This window comes from Canis lupus, chromosome 20 (assembly GCF_011100685.1).
Source record: "Canis lupus familiaris isolate Mischka breed German Shepherd chromosome 20, alternate assembly UU_Cfam_GSD_1.0, whole genome shotgun sequence".
NCBI lineage: Eukaryota > Metazoa > Chordata > Mammalia > Carnivora > Canidae > Canis > Canis lupus.
Genome location: NC_049241.1, coordinates 26353392 through 26367928, shown reverse-complemented (window position 1 = coordinate 26367928; position 14537 = coordinate 26353392). Strand labels below are relative to the sequence as shown.

Below are 14537 nucleotides of genomic sequence, written 5' to 3'. Positions count from 1 at the left end.
ACATTATTCTAGGATTTTTTGAGGAATAGGTCCAATCTGTAAGCAGACATGAGTTACAGAAACTCCAGGGTGGTCAGTCATGTAAATGCCTGGTCAGCTTTGTAACCTGTTTGTCAGGCCAAGAGAGTACAAGAAATGGTACTGGCTAGATCCTAGTATTGCTGCAGGTGAGGCTGGGGAAGGTAGACTCTTACCAGCTAAAATTTGCAGAGTCCATTATGAAAAGAGTGTGAAGAATAGATATTGGGAAACTATTGGCAATATCTGCCATAATTCCATGCAAACTACAAACACACAGGGGATGAACCCATGTGATCTTGCTTTGAACAATGGAGATGTAAGCACAAGCAATACACATATCTTTCAATTCACGTCTTTAAAAAGAATGACCATGCCCTCTTCTTCCATTTTTCTTCTTCCCTATTGGCAGGAGTCAGCAGGATGGCTGAAGCTGGAAGTTACATGGGGCCATGAGATGAAAAGAGCATGTTGAGGATGGCAACAAGCTAAAAGGCTCTGAGAAAGACAGGACCTAATTAGAGTTTCCTTGGAAAACTTCTCTAGATTTTCCCTGCCTGAGAAATTGGCATCAAACATGGTCAGGGTGAGTCATAGGAGCTGCTCATCATGGAGTCCAAGTACCTACTATAAAGGCAGGGAAGGAATAATGCCAGTAGTGATAGGCAAAGCAAATTCTAACTTTACCTGCAATGTTCTATTTTTTACAGATTGATATAGTATTTGCAAAATAAATATTGATTTTATTTATTTAAGATTTTATTTATCTATTTATGAAAGACACACAGAGAGAGGGAGAGACATAGGCAGAGGGAGAAGCAGGCTCCCTCTGGGGAGCCTGATGTGGGACTCGATCCCAAGACCATAGGGTCACGACCTGAGCAGACGCTCAACCACCCAGGTGCCCCTAAATATTGATTTTTAAAACCTACAAGAAATTTTTTTTTTAAATGGAAGAGCAGAATATATTCTGGTTGGCCTGACAGGCTCTGGTTGCATAAGAGCTAAATGTAGCATCCTGGACAGCAGCATGGTGAGTAGTACAGGGTGAGGTTTGAGGGCACCCACAGGGTAGCAGGGTAGTCGCAGCAGTGTGTTTACCAGCTCTGATAGACTTGAATAGATCTGCCCCACCTCTTCCCAGCTTTGAAACTGTAGAGAAACCTCTGTTTTCCCTAACCCATAGGGCTATTCTGAGGTTTTAATGACACTGTAACTATAAAGTACTTTACTATGCCTGGCACATAGTGAGTACTCAATTAGTGACTGCTATTCTTATTTCTAGAACTTTGTATCATTTACCCAGACCTAGAGTCTTCTCCTTGCCAATGTCTCAAGCCCATGAATTTCCTTTCCCTTTTTGCCCTGCCCAACAGGGGAAGACTTTACTTAGGCTTGCCACCAAATTCTAACACTGTCATAAGTTTCTTTAAGCTTAAAGATTCAGCTTCTAAGAAAAAAAAATCAGTTCTCTGTTTTATGGAAGCTTAAGGTTCAAGTTTTTTATAAAATGGGTTTACATTTAATGACAAGTTCCTGTGCTATGAACATGTCATTGTTAATATTTGTTTCTATGGTGAATTGCGCTGAACAACAAGGTATTCAGACAACCTGATGTCATGGAGGGAAAAAAGCTTTCTTTACTTCTTATTAATTCTCGACTCCAAGTGTCCCTTTGCACCTCTTAGCTCACTATTAGATCAGAGTAGTTATTATTATTACTAAAACATAAGGTTAACATTTCCATCATCACTGGGGTCGAAATTTGCATACTTCTGCATAATTCCTGTGCACAGCTGCTTGTATGCTCTCCTTTCATCTTAGTTTGCACAATTCATCTGGAATTTCTTAAAACTGGACTATTCATAATAGTCTTGAAAGAACTTCAGGGGGAATGTTGAGTTCAACATTTTAGCAGCATCCTTCACTTAAATAAAAAGCTTCAGAACCTCTTGAAGACATGAACAGTTTTGACTGAAAAATCTAATATCAACCACATGGGCTAAATGATTGCAGAACAAACTTTTTATTGCATTATAAATCTGCCGGAAACAACAACAAAAAGGGTCGTCAATCTCTTCCTTACTTCTTCTTGGCATTTTGAAATTACCCTCTTTTCCTTCCTTGTTTCCCAAACAAAACCAGGATATTCAACGTTGTCACAAATTCTATTTGTCAGTGATGTTCCTTTGATAAGCTGTTGAAACTTATAGGCCAAATGAGAAGAAATCACGTAAGAACTCAAGCCATTTTTTTAAATCAAGATTGACTAAGGGACTAAATGACTTCCACTTTATAGTGGAATCAAAAGCAATTGGTCAACAGCCATTATGTGAAAAGAAGGAAAGGCAGCTCAATAGAGTAGCTTAAAAGGAAGGACATTTGAATTGTAGCCTTGACTTTGCCTATAACTTGACACATTTTCTTCAGCATATTGCTCAGCTTTGCATTAGTCAGGCCTCTTGGTTTCAAGTGATAGAACTCAAGCCAAGTGGTAAAAGAACAGTAGAGCAGAGGTAGGACAGAGCCACTAACTGACTCACATAAAAAAGTCAATGAGTATATTGGTTCAGGTGTGGCTGGATGCAGGTACTCAAATGAGGTCATCAAGAACATGTTTCTCCTTATCCCCCACATCCCTTTTCCTGTAGGCTGACTCCACTCATGGGCAGACTTTTCACATCCTGTGCAAAGACGGTTATCAGCAGTTCCAGCTTATGTCTATCAATTCAGCAATCCCACTAGAAAGAGACAATCCTTTTCCCTGTTGTTTCCATAAGTCCCATGGTCTTTGGAAAAACTGTGGATTTCAGACCCAACTTTGAACTAATAAAAAATGTAAGTTGGTCAGATCTAGGGCACATGTATCACACCCCAGATGGACTGAAATTTGAGAAGAGGTATTCACTCAATGGAAAATTAGGGCTGTAACCAGAAAATTAGGCCAGGAGATGCATGATAAACAGTGGTCAGGCAAAAAAAAAAAAAAAAAAAAAAAAAGAAAAGAAAAAAACACTTCTAGTTTAATCTCTCTTGGGTTTCAAGTACTCCAAACATTATATAATTCAGAAGTGATGATGTAAAGTTTTTATTTACTGTAAGGCTCAAACCACAATATTTTAAAGAAACTTCCAAAAAAGAGACGGCTGATTGGAACCCAATATCCATTCTCCCACTCTAACTTTAGTAATAAAACCCCCTAACTTGTGATAGGAGCATAGCAGTCCACAAAAGACTATTATTTCCCAGGCTGTTCAAGTGTAGCCATATGACTGGTATAGTAGTCTGGATTATGGTTTCCAAAGATATCCAGGTCCTAGTCTCTGAAACATTTGAATGTTCCCTTAGGAGGTAAAAGACTGTAGATGTAACTGAATTAAGGATCTTGAGATGAGAACACTGTCCTGGATTATCCAGGTGGTTCCTAAAGGCAATCACCAGTGTCCTAATAAAATGTCCTAATAAAACTGGTGCAGCTACTGTGGAAAACAGTATGGAGTTTCCTCAAAAAAGTTAAAAAAATAGAACTACCCTACAATCTAGCAATTGCACTACTAGGTATTTACCCAAAGGATACAAAAAATACTAATTTGAAGGGATGCATGTAACATGATGTTTATAGCAGCATTATCAACAATGGTCAAATTATGGAAAGAGCCAAAATGACCATCAATGGATGAACAGATAAAGAAGATATATGTAATGGAATATTACTTAGCCATAAAAGAGCATGAAAGCTTGCCATTTGCAATGATGTGGATGGACCTGGATAGTATTAGGCTAAGTGAAATATGTCAGTCAGAGAAAGACAAATACCAATGATTTCACTCATATGTGGGATTTAAGAAACAAAACAGATGAACATAGGGGAGAAAGGGGAGAAGCAAACCAGAAAACAGATTCTTAGCTACAGAGAACAAACTGAGAGTTACTGGAGATGAGGTGGGGGGGGTGGATGGGTTAAATCAGTGATGGTCATTAAGAGGGCACTTATTGTGGTGAACACTGGATATTGTATGTAAGTGATGAATCACTAAATTCTACACATGAAACTAATATTACACTGTATGTTAAGTAACTAAAATTTAAATTTAAAACTAAAACTTGAAAAAAAAAATAAACAAGCACAAATAAATAAAATAGAGGCAGAGAGAGATTGCATACAGGAGAAGGCAATGTGAGCATGCAGAGGTTGGAGTGATGCAGTCATAGCCTGGAAGTCACCAGAAGTGAGAGGATGAAAGGAGATCGTCCCCTAACGCCTTCAGAAGGAGTGCAGCTGTGTGGATACCTCCATTTCAGCCAGTGAATCTGAGAACCATGAAAGTATAAATTTCCATGGTTTTAAGCTATTAAATTTGTGGAGACTAACAGAGCAGATTAAATTTGTGGTGATGTAACAGCTGCCATAGGTAACTAATAAGATATGAACAGAAATGGAGGTGTCCAGCTTCTGGCTCTTGCCCTTTAAGGGAAAGGTGCTTACCTCCTTACCCTCTCTCTTTCCCCTGTCCAAGTGGCTGCAATGCCAATGTGCTGGTGAGCCATCTTGTACTACCACCCATTCTTGAATAAGGGGAACATGCCAGGAGGGTATAACCACAAGATAGAAGGAGCCTGGATCCCCAATATCTAGTTTGAAATCCTAATTTAAGAGATAAATAAAACTCTGTCTTGTATAAGCCACCATATTCTGGGGATCTCTTATTAAAGCTAATCTATATAACCTAACAAAATTACCATTTTTGTCTGCCATGAAACTGCACTCTCAAGACTTCAAACTCCAGGGAGAGTAATTAACTGAAAACCCAGAAGCTACCATCTGAAATCCACTACCACAGTTGCACCCAGCCCTCACTTCCCACAAGGTGCTCCCACAATCTGAGTGTGGCAGGGATACTAAAGAAAGTTTATTCTTGGGTGACATGGAGCCCCTTTAACAGCTAACTTTGGCTAAAGGACTCCTCAGTGGCTTTATCAAAGCTCTTGAGACAGCACAGCAATCTCAGATGTTGAGTTCCATCAAACTCCCTTTCTCCTCGCTTCACTTGGGGGAGATGGTTTTGCCATCCTATGGTGCTCCGAATCTTACCAGCTCTTTCCCCATTCTCTCTCCCAGATGTCCCTCCTAATTAAATTCTTGCTCATTTAATCCCATCTTGGCAACTGCTTCTCAGACTAATACACCATCTTTTCACAAAAGTTCCAGAACAATGAGATCCACTGGCAAAGTAAGGAAAAATAAGAATCTTAACAAGTAGTTAAAGCATCTTGTCATAAACATATTTACCCAAGGTAACTGTGAAATGAAGATTTGACAATCTTATACTTTACTTTCCTTAAATAACCTCTTGATCACTTTCAAATTCTCTCCTGCCATTTGGAAATAAATTAGATGGACGACAACATTTTCTCTCAAGATTTGGCAAACTGCATATTATTGACTATCCCAAATGACTGAATGAAAAATAAAATTCCATCAATTATCCAATTGCTTTATTTAAATATCAAACATCTGGAGTTTGACAATAAGCAGGTTAAGAATTCAGGACGACTAAATTTTTCATTAATCTTTGGCCTGATTTAACCTAGTGTAGATGCAATCTATTAGCTCTGAAGTTCTGCATATTTGCACGCATTTGTCTTGGTGTGTGCTAATCGCTTCTCCTGGATGTACAAATGTCCATATACTGTGCATTCTTGCATAACTCCCCCATTGAGAAGTCATTGCTGTATTCCACTTCCATCTATCACCTGCAGCTTTAATTGTAACATATTTCTTTCTGCTTAGTATGTTTGTCTTTTGGATTGTCATACTTTTTATTCATGTTAGTAGTCCCATAATTATTCCTGGCATATCTGTTTTATCACACATTTGCTGAACTGAATCAAATGTGAAAAAGTTGGGAAATGCATGCATTAATACTGCAGGAGACTAATGTTTCTTCAACAGATTCTGGCACAGGAGTTGGGAACGTCCCTCCTGCAGTGGTTATTGGAATGAGAAAATATATCATTGAGAGGATCTCAGTAAATGAAATATATCTGCTCTTGACAAAGGCCTTGAACACAAAACAGAGCAGATAAAATTGGGAGTGATGAGTTCTAATCCTTCCACATGTGGTATATTTACAAACATGACAACTGAGGCAAGACTTTCAGAGGCATGCGTTACTCATTGTTGGATGCAGAGGGTGTGTGTGTGTGTGTTTGTTCCTGGGGGTGAGAGCTGTGCACTGCTTTTCTATCTATTATCAGACAAAAACAAAGTTTTCCTACTACACTTCTGAAAACAGGTTAGAATATATTACTTTAAATGATTACCGTGGAGAATTGTTAATAACACAGCTTCCACCTAAACATGTGTTTAGGTCTCACAGGGTTTTTTTGTTTGTTTGTTTGGTTGGTTGGTTTATTGTTGTTGTTGTTCTTGCTTTAATTAAAAAAAAAGACACAATATTGGGTCATGGTAATAAGAAAATATTACTAGAAAAATAATGACTTGTTAGAATATTGATATATTAATAACATTAGACTGGGAGGTAGAAAACATGGATTTTAATTTCTACATCTGAATTTGTCACAAAGAGCCATGTAATTTAAAGACCTGGCAATCATCTTATCTATACAAATGAAAGAGGTGAAGTGTTTCAGAAGCTGAAAACTGGTGGATAATGGGCCAATTGCTGTCCAAAGATGTGTTTTCTTTGGCCAGTCAGCATTTTTTTAACTAAATTAGTTGCTTGACTCTAAACTCTAGACATTTTGCCAGAAGAAGAAATACAATTTCTGGCTTCTTTTGAAAAATCAAAAGATACAACCAACCTCATCTTCTATTTCCATATGATAACCACTGGGTAAAGCCCATATTCCCCAAGTATACCTTTATTCATCTATGTCTGACTATACTTGGCAGACATTTGAATGTGTGACTCCTACACTCTATGATCTGAAAGGGCCTATCTAAAAGTCTATAAGCCCAGAATATAATTAAGAGTCTAGAAATAGATCCATATTTTATAGGCAATTGATGTTCAACAGCGTGTCAAGACAATTCAATGTCTTTCAACAAATGTTCCTGGGACAACTTGATATCCACATGTAACAGAATAAAGTACTCCTTCCTCATACCATACACAAAAGTAAATTCAAAATGTATTACAAATCTTGATGTAAGAGATGAAACTATAAAACCACAGAAGAGGGATCCCTGGGTGGCGCGGCGGTTTGGCGCCTGCCTTTGGCCCAGGGCGCGATCCTGGAGACCCGGGATCGAATCCCACATCGGGCTCCCAGTGCATGGAGCCTGCTTCTCCAGTGCATGGAGCCTGCTTCTCCCTCTGCCTATGTCTCTGCCTCTCTCTCTTTCTCTCTCTGTGACTATCATAAATAAATAAAAATTAAAAAAAAAAAAAAACAGAAGAAAATATAGGAGAAAAATTTAATGATCTTAGATTAAGCAAGATTGTCAAAAGACAAAAGAAAAGTAGATAAATTAAAATTCCTCAAAAATTTAAAAACTTTTGTGCAATCAAGGATACCATTAAGAATATGAAAAGATAACCTACAGAATGACAGAAAATATTTGCAAATCATATATTTGATAGGATACTCATATATGGAGTATAGAAAAACACTGTTACAATGCAAAAATAAAATAACAAATAGCCCAATAAGAAAATGATGAGGGATCTGAGTAGACATTTCTCCAAAGAAGATACACCAATGGCCAACAAGCACTGAAAAGATTTCAACATTATTACCTATCAGGGAAATGCAAATGAAAATCATAATGAGGGGTAGCTGAGCAGCTCAGTGTGTTAAATGTCTGCCTTCAGCTCAGGTCATGATCCTGAAATCCTGGGATTGAGTCCCATGTCAGCTCTCTGCTCAATGAGAAGCCCGCTCCTCCCTTCCCCTCTCCCTCTGCAGCTCCCCCTGCTTGTGCTCTTTCTCTCCATCAAATAAATAAAAAAAACTTGGAGGAAAAAAAGGAAAGATGTGTGTGACCACAGTGAAAGATGTATCATAGTGAAAGATGACTTCACACACAATAAAATGTCTATAATCAAATAGATGCTAACAACTGTTGGAAAAGATATGGAGAAATTGGAACCCCCATATGCCATGTAAGAATGCAAAATTTTGTGTCCACTTTGGAAAATGGTCTGGTAGTTCACCAAAAGATTATATTTAGAGTCACTGCATGACTCAGCACCTGCACTACTAGAGAAATGAAAATGTATATCCATACTAAAATATGTACATGCATGTTCACAGCAGCATTATTCACTACAGCTAAAGAGTAGAAACATCCAAATGCCCATCAGTTGATTAATGGATACACAAATGTGGTATTTGGTGGAATATTATGTGACAATAAAAAGGAATGAAGTACTGAAACATGCTACACATGGATCAACCTTTAGAACAGTGTGGTAAGAAAAGAAGTCAGATGCAAAAAAAGCTATATATGACACGATCTCATTTACATGAAATGTCCAGAATAGGTAAATGCGTAGAACAGAAAATAGATTGATGGCTGCCAAGAGTTAGGGGTAGGAAGAACAGAGAGTAACAGCTAACAAATATGGGTTTTCTTTTTGGGGTGATAAAAATATTATGAAATTAGGCAGTGGTAATAGGTGTACAGCTGTGTGAATATGCTAAAAATCACTGAATTGTACACTGCAAGAGGATGGATTTTATAATGTATGAATTATATATCTCCATTTTAAAAGTACATGAGCCTGCAGTAGGATCTAAATTTTCATCTCCATTATCCCTGTCAACATTATCTACATCATCAAATTTCCTTCCCCAGTGATAGGCTAACCAGTATAAGCAATCAATTCCATTTAGCATGAAACAAAGTGAATTATGGCTAATGTTGCAATTAATTTTACTTATGAAAGAATAAGACTTGAGCCTCTTTTTTTAAAAAAAAAAAAGGAAACTTTGAGGAAATTTTTTAAAAATATATATGTCTACCCTTCTTTTGAAGTTTGACATTTTTTGTATTGTTTTTCTCCAATAAACATCTGAACTCTATAGGACATGAATATCTCTCCTTTTGTTTGCAGGCTCTTTCTAGGCAGGGAAGACATATCCTAATAAATGACGAACTGACTCATTTAAGCTCTAACATCCTGTTAAATAATTATCCTTAAGACTATGAACTCACAGTCTTTTCTGAACTTCAGATCAAGCTGGGGCATCTGGAAAATGGGCAGTACCTACAGAGACTCATTTCAAGCCCCGTTCTTCTCATTCCAGTACTTACAGATGAGAAGAAAATAGCCAATTGTCTTTTAATGGAACTATAAGAAAAGCCAATCTCCAAATTGTAGAGCAATATATCAGCAAGTAAGTTATACCATCCATTTGATATTCTTATTTTTGACCAAGCACAAAAAGTAGTGAATTATGCAACAGTATCCAACCAATCTGGGCAAAATTCAAATATTAAAGGTGAAAACATGTTTGCCCTTTGAAGGGGGTTCAAGTGGAAATGACGGATACAGTTATTTGTGGTATATAATGAGAAGTGGGAAGAAATGTGTTATTTTTTAAATTGGCTATTTCAATTGGTGGATTAGAAGGAGTGCAGATTCTCCTCTCTTTTTTTTTTTTTTTTTGGCAGAAAGTTTTCCTTTGTTTAGAAAAAACACCTTTATGAATGTCCTCAACCCCCAGCCTAGATAAGAGATCCAGAAAGAGAAGAATAAAGTTGATTTAGGGAATAAAATAAAAACGGTTCCTTAAAAAGTAACTTCCCTAATGGTGTTGGGTAAGAGGATGACTTCATATCCATTCCTTGGTCCTGCCCTACACACTGTGTTTAACTTGTCCTCTGTGGAGGGCAATAAACAGACTCCCTAACCCCCTGGCTTCCAGTTGGGTTCTGCCAATAGGAGGTAACTGCCAAAGACTGGAGAGTGGGAGGGGAGTGAGTACAGGGTGTTTATTCCCTAGGCTCTCTTTATGCTAGGCCTCTGGCTAGCAGATGCTAAGCAACCCTCTGCTCTAGGGCCCCTTCCCCTCAGGGTCCAGAGACTGTTTCTCTGTCCTGGCCCTTCTGGCCCAAAAGCAATGACAGCTCCCTGCTCTTCTCAGCCACAGGGTGCTCCAACATGCAGTCTGCTATAAGCAACATATGTATTCTAGAAAATCATCATGCTACACAAAATTTTGCAAAAACTACCAAGAGGTTTATGGGGAAATGGAAGGCACACACAGACACAAACTATCTATGACATTTTAAAAACAGGGATCTAATAAAAATAGTTGACAGTGTTACACTTGTGACATGATTAAGAAACACGCAGAGAAATCATCCTTTTCTTGAGGTTGCACTATTGTCCAATGAGCTCCTAGTGAGGGCAGTACTGCTAATGCCTTAACAAGAAACACTCAGAGACGATACATATTTTACCTTGAAAAGACCTTGGAGTTTGCTTGGAAGTACATTTCATGTGGGTTGCAGCTTGGGAACTGTTGCATAGTGGCAGCAGGAAGCGAATCTGAAATGTGAAAGGAAGTTCCTATAGCAGGTGGGAATGATGTGGCATGTGATAAGGTGGTGAACTGAGATGTAAAGTGGATGTTTAAGGGAAGGAGCATTTTGTGTGTTTCTCCACTGTTTGGTTCAACTGGGTGCAGATTTCTGCGTTCACCAAATGCTTTTCATGGATGTAAGCACACATAAGCAAATGGAAAACTAGGCCCAAAATGTTCCAGGAGATACCAATGGCATTGGGATAAATCGGTGTTTTCAAAACAAGTGTTATAACAGAACTGATTGTACGTAGTTTATTTCCCTACACTTGGCCTATGGCTTTATAAATAAGAGTGCCTTTACCACATTCTTCTCAATGACCACATTTGAGTATGTCTTGTTTCCCAGCCAAATGCAGAGAATTAGGACAGTCTGGGGACAGGAGCTCTAGCAATATGGTGGGAATCCAGAACATGAGACTACAAACACCCTTTAAGAAATTCCTATGGGAAGAAGTTGCCAAGAAACTCAAAGACAATGGAGTGCCTTAATAAAATTCTAGTTACTTCATGCTGTATCCTATTTTGGAGTCCCTGCCACAGCCTGCCCCACTTGCCCTTACATGCAACAGCTCTGTGTTAGTGGGGCTTTAGGGAATGGAAAGTGGGAAAATCATATGTAGAACATAAAGATGGGCAGGAAGGACAAGGTCACAATTGCTGAGAGGAAACTACTGAGGCACAAGACCCTTTCCCCAGAATAAATCAAAGAAAAACCTTGAAAGGCACCAGGCAGTCCATGTTCTGCTAATATGTATGTAGCTCTGTTAAGGGCCATTCACTGATACAGAATTGGACTCCACATATAAGAATAATGAATATAGCTTTTACTTCCACATTTTCCACCAAGAAAAGCCTCTCAACAATATTTTCCATTTCAAAGGCACTTGTTCTGCTAGTAACACAAATTTAGGAGTGAAAATACTCAATTTTTTTCTCTCTTCAACAAGCCCCCCCCCTTTTTTTTAACCTGAGTCAGAACATAAATATAACCTAGGCTTTTCCCAACAAAATTACATTAGCCATAGAAACATGCCACATGAAGGGATTATTAATCCTCAAAAAAGTCTTGGCAGAATTTGATGAAAGCTGAAATGTATTTTCACAGATGGTTGTGCTATGGGGTATTTGATTTGAAAAATATTAAACAAAGCAATACCCCATTTCTGTTTTATTCCCTGAAAGCAATTATTACATGAAAAGGTAGACAGACAGGACACAGTTAACAAACAAAGACTAAAGAGTTGTCATCAGCTTAGAAATGTTCTGGAAAATAAATGAGAGCCACTTGCCAATAATATGACTGTAAAATACAGAAATAAAAAATCTATATTGCGAACATACACGTACTTATAGCCCACATCACAGTTTGATGAAGCAAGAGATAAATGGCCCAACATTGATTGTTTTTACAGGAATACGACAACCCTCCAAAGAAGAGAAACAGAACATCTCTCCATTCACATAAAAAGCAAATTACAGATGGGGAAAAAAATTCACTACTCTCAGAGCAAGATTCAATTAAAAAAATATGTCTGGCTTTGACAGGGCAAATTCCAGGCGTAGTATATTTTCATAGAAGTTGGTCCTAGAGGAAAGATTTCAGTGCTACAAAAGCCTATGGAACTTTTCACAGCTTGTCATAATTTCTCTGTAATTCTAAACAAGGATTTCCGCCTCCTTAGCTCATATTTTTCCCCTAACTGATCCTGCAAGGTGGTATTAAGCTTCTGACAGCGTTCTTCCTTTCTGAAAATCACACTGCATAATAGCTGCATGGTAGATATTGAATAATAATGCTGCCTTACAGCAATGTAACATATAGTGCTTTACCAAAGATGGTGTGTGTGTGTGTGTGTGTGTGTGTGTGTGTGTATGAGAATACACATGATTAAATGACAAGATGAAACCATGAGAGAGGCAGCATGTTGTGTCCTGTGCAATGCTCCAAGAACAGCACAACATGATTTAAACAAAACACTACTCTCTAACTCTGGGACATCCATTTCTATCTTCAGAAACATTAGGCAGCAGCTATTGTCTTTACGTTGTTCAAAGGTTGAAGCCAACACAAAGAATCGCTGAAAGTCACAGGATTTTTGAGTCAAAATTTCTGCACGCATTCCCTCTGGCTTGTCACCTTTCATCCACTTTGTACAGAGTACCATTAAGAATTTCTAGACATCAAGTTCTGGTTCTTGTTACAATGCTCAGAATGGCTGTCAGTGGACAGGATAAGAACTCCAGTAGTCAGGCTTGAATTGTGCGAATAAATACACCCATTTGGTTGTTATCAAGCTGTTCTATTTGTCTTATCATTTCATTCTTTGGTTGACACTGTGACCCTTGGAAAGCCAAGGAAGGTGTTTCTTCAGTTCTTTACCCTCGACCTCAGGGCAGCATGGCCTTTATTCTCTGTCCCCTTTTGCCCTGTGGAGATAATTGCCTACATTTTGGTGCCTATATTACATATGTTTCAACCTGTTCTCCAAACGTTAACTGTTTGGGATTAAAATAGTTTCTACGAAGCATTTTCAGCCTTTCCTTGAACTCCTGCCAATGTATGGCTCTCCACAGAAAGGAAAATGCTGAGCATTAGAAATGAAGTGAGGATTAGTCAGAGCAGATAATAAATAGCACATTACTGCATGTGGCAGAACCAAAGAAAAAGAAAAGAAAAAACAACAACTTGTTTGTATTTTAGTAATTTAACCATGACAACCATCTGAGGTCCTGGTAAAGGTAGCAGGAATGTAGGCCTAGGTCAAGAAGGAAGGAAGGACCAGAGGGAAGCAACAACATGGATATCATATCAGATCATCAATACTATGTATACATCCAAATTATGAAAGGCCATTTAAGTATTCCTGTGGTGCATTATTTTGAATGCAAATATTAGTGAAAGTAATAAATGAGGTAATAAATCATGATGATGATAACAAAGCTCGGAGTTGGAATGATGTCTGCAGGATCCAGTCTTCCAAATATTATGTCAATGAAGGGGCATAGCAAATTCTATCTAGACCTTTTTCAGAGTCTCTGCAGGTTGGATGGAGAGTGGCCTGCCTGCCACTTGGGAAAGGAGTACCTATTGGTAATATAATAACAAACGTTACCACCACAACTAATCTAATCAAAACCAAGAACAAATAGAAATCTATATGAAGCTGATGTACTGCTTTCATCTCCATATTAGAGATGAGAAAATCGAGATGAGAGGTTAAGCAATTTGCCAAAGGACATACAGTTGACAGATGGGGGAAGCAAAGATTTAAATCAAAGCAGTACAGCTCCTAAGAAAACCAATGCAATGGGCTGGGAATGCTGTGGCCTTTATACCAAGTACAGGAGGAGGCATTTAGCCAATCACTCATGCTTTCCTTCATACGTTCAACAAATACATAATGGACACCTACTATATGCCTGGCATGAAAGCTAGAGCCTAGGATCTAATGATAAGCAGAAGAGCTCCCTACTCTTTTAGAATTTAGCCTAGCTGGGGAGATTGGTGGAAAAATTCAGGCTGCTTATAGAGCGTGGAGGAAAATATATTAAAACGGATGTGTAAGTTTAACATGCCTCAGAATTGCAAAGCGGGTTTATGAAAACACAGATTTCTAAACCTCATCCCCCACAGTTTCTGATTCAGTAGGTCTGGGTCTAAGCCTAAGAATTTGCATTTCTAACAAGTACCCCAGCTGATAACTGCTGACTTAGGAGCTATACTTTAAGATCACTGTTCTAAGGGTTATTTGGTTGGGAGAGAAATATTCCTTTATGTTGCACTGTGCATCTGCTGGAGGTGATCCTGTGCTTAGAAAGAATAGTCACTGACTATATAGATTCAATTTAAGGCTGGCCAGGAAGGTTCTCTCACACTGCCTTAAAATGTGGACATGCTCCCTAGGATGAGTAACACATCCAGACACCAACAGCCATTCACACATGGGGCTGGAGAAATG

General features: G+C 38.4%; 1 protein-coding gene and 1 non-coding gene across 22 annotated transcripts in view; one reads left to right on the top strand and one right to left on the bottom strand.

Annotated features, from left to right (window-relative positions):
- Positions 1-14537, bottom strand: part of LOC100683963 (60S ribosomal protein L27-like) — a 232079-nt gene that overhangs the window by 154959 nt on the left and 62583 nt on the right. The gene's annotated exons all lie outside the window — the stretch shown is intronic.
- On the top strand, positions 10351-10484 carry LOC119864799. Its single transcript, XR_005375285.1, has one exon. It is a non-coding gene; the product is annotated as a U4atac minor spliceosomal RNA (small nuclear RNA).